We start from the raw sequence: 7737 nt of genomic DNA, 5'->3' as shown, positions 1-7737 counted from the left end.
CCCACAGGTATCCAATTGCTTACTCAAACAAATGTGCCCCATCAAACACTCAGTCCCTGATTCTGTTGGCAGAAGATTTGATAGTCTAGACACTCAGTGTTGGGAATAGTTAGATCAGCTTTGGTAATTAGGAGTTTGGGCCTAAGCACAGCCTCAAACTTACCATAGTCACTTTGCTAATTTGCTCCTGCAGCCAGCACTATGATGGTTGATGATAGAAGTTTACTGATGTCAACTGGCTGACTCATTTTGCCTTTTTTATTGTTTAGCATCTCTGCTGTGATGGATGTTCTCCAGTGGACATCAACATGGTATCTCATGGTTGAGCGTTCCATCTCTGACAGCAATGTAATATGCTAAGACTTCTTTAACTCCTGAGAAGACCTACAAATCACTGTCTTCCTTTTAACGGTATCAAGCAGTGAACAGCAAGATTACAAGCCACAAAAGAAAGTGTGTGCTTTTTTGGGGGATCTTAGGAATTGCAATCTGGGAAACATAGAGTTGATTAAAGTTGATAGTGTGTTTTGGAGAGATAAAGGAAATTAGGGTTTTAAAACAGGAGGGAGAATAGGTTGTTTTGAATGAAATCTGATTGAAATCAGATTGAAATTGAATGAAATCAAATTGAATCTGAATGAAACCTGCTGGTATAGGTACGGTTATACTGTCATCTATATGTGATTGGTTGCTGGCAGAAAGTCCACTTAGGTCTGTTCTAACATAAAGCAGATATGTTGGCTTTTAGCTGAGTTCTGCAACAATTCTGAGAATTAGAGATAGAAGATGTGCATGAGCCCAACTTCTTCCATGTCCTTCTGGCTCCATTTTATTATATTTATTTATTTGTAAAGGCTTTATTTACTTATTCATGAGAGACACAGAGAGAGAGGCAGAGACACAGGCAGAGGGAGAAGCAGGCTCCCTGCAGGGAGCCAGATGCGGGACTCGATCTGGGACCTGGAGATCATGCCCTGAGCTGAAGGCAGATGCTCAATTGCTGAGCCACCCGGACATTCCTGGCTCCATTTTAAATAACCCTTTTAGTAATGTTTATTCCATTTTATTCCCTCCATTATCAATAAATAGATGTTATGTATATAATATTATATAATATTATATGTAACATATAAAATTTATGCAATGTGACATGTATGTGACATGTTATGCATGTGACATGTTATATAATATATAACATGTTATATATGTTGTCTATTTATGTGTTATGTATATAATATATAGTCATATATATAAATAAAATGTGTTATATATTAAAATAAACATATATTAGAAAATAAAAAGAATAAAAATTAAAATATTTGAAAATTTTTATTTTGAAATTTTAAAATTGAATATAAAAATGAAATAAATATAAAACTTTAAAAGTTAAAAAAAAGAAATTTAACCATTGTAGACCACTTGTGCAAAGTATCTTCTAATATTTTATACCTCCCTCAGTTACACATTGATCCACTATATTTAAATTCTTAGAACTTGTTTATTTAAAAAGCAACATGTGCACTGTGTTTTTTATAAATCCTAATGTCTGTGATATTTCCCGCTATATAACCCACCATCTCACAACTTAGGGTTAAACCAGCAAGAAGCATCTGCTCGTGATCCTGTGGACCAGCAATTTGGGCTGGGCTCAGGGAAATATTTCCTCTTGGGGGCTTTCCTGGGCTCACTCGTTATGATGCAGTTAGCTATCAGATGGCTAAGGACAAATGGTCCAGGAAAGCATCACTCACATGGCTTGGGTTTGCTGGGTTAGCAGGACACTTTGATGATCACTTCCTATGCCTCTCCCATGAGCAAGCCTGGGCCTCTTCCAGTGGTACAGAAATCCACACAAGCTCACATGGAAGTGCTAGGGCTAGGGTTTGAATTTGCACTATGTCACTCTGACACTTCTATTGGTAAGAAGTTCAAGAAGCAAGGCCAATTCAAAGTTGGAGAAATAGCCTGCACCTCTTGATAACAGGAGTTGCAGAGAAGACATAGCCATTTTTAATATACTACGGCAAGAAGCTTTATTAAATATGTTTATGAAATCAAGTAAAAGTCAGTCACGGGAAAAATGTATTTTTAGAAACCTAAACCTGTTTCTAATAAAAAAAATAGACTTTATGTGTAAGCAGTATGACTACTTTGTGTAAAGTTTAAGTTTACTTGCCTTCCTATGAAACATTTCTATAAGCATGTAGATTCAACTTTCAGAATCAGGGTCTCTGATATCTGTCCTCTGGATTCAATTTTTCAGTTATTCTATCACTATTATGACTGATCTAATCATCTGCTATCTCCACGAGGAAGAGACATTGTCTACCTATGAGTGAGTTGTCCCTGGGGAGGATTTAGCATTATTCCTTCCTTCTTACTGGATTAAACATCATCTGGGAGGTAAACCTAAAAATTCTTGAGAATTTATTCTCTCCCAGGAAATCTTTTAAGTCCTTTATAATTTTAATTCATGAAACACACACAAGAATTTTTGTTTACTATTGGAGTTACTATTATAGTTACTAGTATATTACTACTCTAATACTACTATATTATGCTACTATATTATAGTTACTACTATAGTAGCTAGCAGTTACTATTATTCTTTTCATTTTACAAATGTGGAAACTGTACAGAAAGTTCAGGTAATTTACCCTAGATCTCATGGAGAGAATGTGATAGAGATGGGATTAAAACAGAGCAGTGTGACTTATGGACCTAATGGCTTGCATATTACATTAAATAAAAGGGAAGAGAGGAACCCTGACTTCAATATTCCACACATTACATGAAAAGACTTTACCAAGCATCAAGCTACCTTACGTTATAGAAGATCAAAAAGGTTAGTTTTTCTTGAGCAGGGTGGCATCTTTAACACACACCTTCCATTGCTAGAATATATCACTCGCTAACCCAAATTTATCTTTGCTAAGAAAGATGTTCCTCCATTGACATTCACCAATATATGTAAAGCATCTTTTGGAGGGACATGATTGTAAAAACTCTAGAAATCTCAGAAGAATATCCCTTTTGAATGGAACTTAACTATCCTTAGCACAAATGTAACAATTACTCTCAAAGGCTAAGAAGATATGCAAAGTTAGCTTAAGATTACAGAGGATATAAAAATAGTTATAATAAAAACATTGACTCTGGCTGTATATAAATTATATGAAGATACCAGTGCCAGTGACTTGAAGCATAGGCCAAGATGAAGCCTGATATAAGTCTGCTAAAATTAATCAAGTATCATAGGTCATAGAAAATAAGCTCTTCGAAGAGATTCCATAGCAAAGGCAAGCAAGGTAATGTGAAGGAGAACAGGGCATCCAATGGCAAACAAAGTAGAAAGCGGAATGATGAGTGAAATGGGTCAGTGGGTTGGTGGTTCTGTGAGATTAAAGACTAAAACTAATAGCCCAGAGTCACAAAGAAGCTTAGGGAGCATTTTAGATTAAAACAAACAAACAAACAAAAAACGAGAGGGAGGGGACAGAGAAACAAGAGATTGATGCATGTAGACTTTTCCAAAAAGAACCAAAAACAACTCTAAGTGATCCATACATTATAGGTAATAAAAAGTATTTTGCCCCAAGTCATAGAACTTGTCACATGATGGGCCATCTGATCATGAAACCAAGATGAGTGACTAAGATAATTAATCATTAGAGGTAATGGTTGCATAAGAACTAGACTTATTCAGCACAAAATAATATTCTTACTTCAGTCCTGTTGTACTTATTCTGTGCCCTGGCTTCTGTTCACTTAAGATTTACATTCAAATGTATATAACTATTTGACTTTGTGTAGATATAATTTCCCCTAAATAAAAATTTAAAAATCACTCTACTCTCCATATTCAGTCCCAGTCCCAGCAAATACTCTGTCATCCAAAGTTTATATATTGTGAGTTAACGTCTTAGAACTTATATATGGCATAAAATGAGAGAGAGAAGATAATGCTTAGTATATATGAATAACGCATGCATGTGAGAAGCAAAGAGAAACTATCAAAGCTACTAGTCTTCATTTCTGTAAATTGGTCATGATGCCATAGTTGATACCTATGACTTCCCTCTTTAGCACCCACCTCATACTTCCCTTGTCTTCAACCAGAAACTACTCTGGGTTCTTTACCTAGTGGAGTGACCCAAATGTTTAGTTCAGGAAGGTCTGAGTCTTTAGTCAGCCTGCCTTTTTTGGTTGCTGTTAGCTCTCCTATCCCATTTACAATTTGGCATGGAAGTGAAAGAGACATTCCAGAGAATCCCCTGGGTTCCAGATGTAGTCCTATTTACCTCCATTGTGTAGCAGCAACTAAACTTCTCTTTGGTAATTAGAATAAATCACTCCATACAGTGGATTCCTTCTCTCCAGCAATCACCATATTGTGAGTCAGCATATCACTAAAGGTCATAAAATGAAAATACTGATACTCTGAGTAGAACTTTTGGAGTTATTAATGTCCCCGGGTCAGAAAGTGAGCAAAGAGGAAGTGTGTAAAGACAGTTGAGAAGAGAGTGGGGCACCTCAGTGACTCATTTGGTTAAACATTTGACTTTGTCTCAAGTCACGGTCTCAGGTTCCTAAAAATGAGCCCTCAGTCAGGCTCCTCATTCTGCAAGGAGTCTGCTTCTCCTCTCTGTTTATGCCTCTCTCTCAAATAAATAAATATAATATTAAAAGAAAAAGGTACTTGGGAAATGACAAAGGAAGAATGAGACTTGCTCGCTAGTCAGCGGTCATGCTGAAATCCAAGCTTTTCTTTAGGCTAAAGTACAGGAATGGGATATTCGAAAACAAGAAGGGAGTTCTGTTGTCTCATTAAGCTCCTTATGGCCCGAACTAACAGTTTTGTCCACTCAGGCTTTTGCCAAACTTGGAAGGATCTAATCCCTCCTTTTCCGGTTTTACTAAATTTTTGAAAAGAAAACATTTTGTGACCAAGAATATAGCTGTTGCTACACAAGCCAGAAGGAACCAAATCACATACAAAGAATGGTACTGGAACCAGGTGAGGTCATGGAGGCTGGCTGGAGGTGTTTGGCTCTTTTGTGGCACTTGACAAATCATTCCAGAAGACTGCTCAGTTCAGGGGCTTCACAGGTTGATCATGTTGACTCCTTGATAACCACATAACATTCTTTTTATAACTGGAAGGCAAATAAAAGAATGAAACTTTGTTAAAATTAGTTATGTGGTATGTGTTCTAAAAATTAATAATCTTAGGTACATAGAAATTGTTGTTATATGAACTCCACTCTTTGCCTAGAATTTTAACAAGTATAGTGGGGAAATTGAAAAAGAGATACATTTTTTAACAGATTATGGATTTAACCATAACATAGACAAAGAAACATAGACAGAAAAAAATCAGAATATCCTTGTTATTAATTTAAGCTTATTTTTTTCCAAGAAGGAAGTTTGATACTGTATGAACTATCACTTCTAGGAGATTTCCAAGTTAGTGAATGACCCAAGATAATTGTGGGAGAAGATCAGTTAAAAGGTTCTTAAGCATGATGTCTAACATTTTCTCATATGGTGCATAACACAACCAATAATAATCCTTCAGAAAGCAGTAGTGCTTATGAAGGATCATTAATGACTGTTTTCAAAGCACTGAGAAGATCTGCATTTGTCGTTCATTCATGTTCACCTCCACAGCTACTCCTTTGACGTCCATATGAATGATGTAATTGTGCTGATCAGCAAACATGGGAAGTCCCACAATAGGGACCCTATGATAAATAGCTTCATAGATTTCATTTATTCCACCATTAGTGAGAAAAGCTTTGGTTTTGGATGATTAAGTTTGAGGGTAGAATGAGAAGTGGGTGAATATTTCATTATAATAGGTTAACAGAATTTCAGAGAAAGATGAAAGGGGAGGACCTATGGAATAAGTTACTGAAAGAGGCAGTGCTTTCTCTTAGTACATTGCTACTGCAGAAAATTGTTATCCCAGGAAAAGGAAGCATGAATTCATTCTGTGTGCCCGAATTTTTTTCTGAATCATAGCAAGTATGAATCCATAAAATTAATGACCAAATATTTAATTTCATCATTTGAAATTGTGGTAAAATGAGAAACATTTGGGTTTCGGGGTGACTCAGTCATTCAAGCATTTGCCTTTGGCTCAAATCATGATCTCAGGGTCCTGGGTTCTAGCCCCACAGTTGCTCCCTGCTCAGCAGGGGGTCTGCTTCTCCCTCTCCCTCTGCCCCCGCCACCACTAGTGCTTTCTGTCTCTTAAATAAATACATATAATCTTTTAAAAAATGAGAGGCACTTAACAATTGTTCAATATTAGTTGAATTTATTAACTGTTAAACAATTTTTCATCTTGTCCATCCCCCAACTTCTAAGGTATCCAATCATGGAGCCAGGTATTTGTTCCTAATGTGGCCGGTTTCTTTTCTTTGTATCTCCATAAAAGCTGTGAAGGCAATGCATATATTTCACAATTAAAACCACAGGATAATGACATTTTAAGGTTGTAGAGTTATTTATAAGTTATGCATCCACCCTAATTTACATGACAGTTGAGAGAAGAGTATAAAGATGTAAACACTGAAGGACATAGGGGCACTGTTTACAAACACGTTTTTTAAAGAGCTTCCACTTGTCTTCTGTTAAGTATACATTTTGTCTGCTATCACTTAAATTTATTTATTTATTTTTGAAATTGAAGTATAGTTGACACACAATGTTACATTAGTTTTAGATGTATGACATCATGATTTGACAAGTTTATACCTTATGCTATGCTCGCCGTATCTGTCAGATTGGTTATCTTTTCTCGCTCTTTTCCTTTTGACCTCTTTTTACTTCTTTTTTCTTTTTTTTTTTAAAGATTTTATTTATTTATTCATGAGAAACACAGAAAGAGAGAGGCAGAGACACAGGCAGAGGGAGAAGCAGGCTTCCCACAGGGACCCCTATGTGGGACTCGATCCCAGGACTCTGGGATCACATCTTGAGCCACCCAGACATCCTTTCCTTTTTATTTTAGATAAGAATGATGTAGTGGGTTTGCTGATATTCCACTGTTCAATCAAGTATCTTGTTTATAATTAGCATTTCAATTGCCTTTTAATTTTAGGAAGCTCTAATTAATTAGAAACACTAAATGAATGTAGCCTTCTGCTTTTTATGGTCAACTGCAATGGATCAAATCTTAATATACAACCAAAGATGTGGAAGATATTTTTAATACAGCAGTGAAGCACAAAATCAGAACTTTTAGAAGTCTGCTCCAGTGAGGGATATCTCGACCTGAAAGGTACTCAGGCAGCAAAGCGGAGACAGAATCCTAGGTGGGACAGTGTGGTCTCAGGGTCCTTGGGGTCACAAGCAGACTGAGAGTGCCTGAGTGTGGCAGCATTCCCAGGCATCAGAGTAGGGAATCTGGTTGCCATCAGGGAGCCCAGGATCAGGCTCCCAGCTTGGTGTTGCCATAAACTGTGAACCATGTCAGGATCAGGAGACCACTCCCAGAGCAGAGGTCCAGCAAGCAGTAGGACCTTGGCAAGACCCCCTTCCATCCCCCAGTAGGAGTGGCGCAGGTGTGTGCCAGAGGAGTCTGCAAAGATTGGAGCCTTGAAGTAGGTTTGTCTGCCTGATATAAAAATGCTTGGTCACAGGCTGGGTGAACAGAGAGTGTGGATGAAAACCAAGGAGGCAAGAGTTCCTTTCTGTGAAGGCACTCTGAGGGGTAGGGAGCATGAACTT

General features: G+C 37.2%; 1 pseudogene; it reads right to left on the bottom strand.

Moving 5' to 3' along the window:
- Positions 1-4848: 4848 nt before the first annotated feature.
- On the bottom strand, positions 4849-6493 carry LOC140593702 (UDP-glucuronosyltransferase 2A2-like; annotated as a pseudogene).
- Positions 6494-7737: the final 1244 nt, after the last annotated feature.

The sequence above is a fragment of the Vulpes vulpes genome, chromosome 2 (assembly GCF_048418805.1).
Source record: "Vulpes vulpes isolate BD-2025 chromosome 2, VulVul3, whole genome shotgun sequence".
NCBI lineage: Eukaryota > Metazoa > Chordata > Mammalia > Carnivora > Canidae > Vulpes > Vulpes vulpes.
The sequence above is the reverse complement of the archived record's forward strand: the minus strand, read 5'-3'. Positions and strand labels throughout refer to the sequence as shown.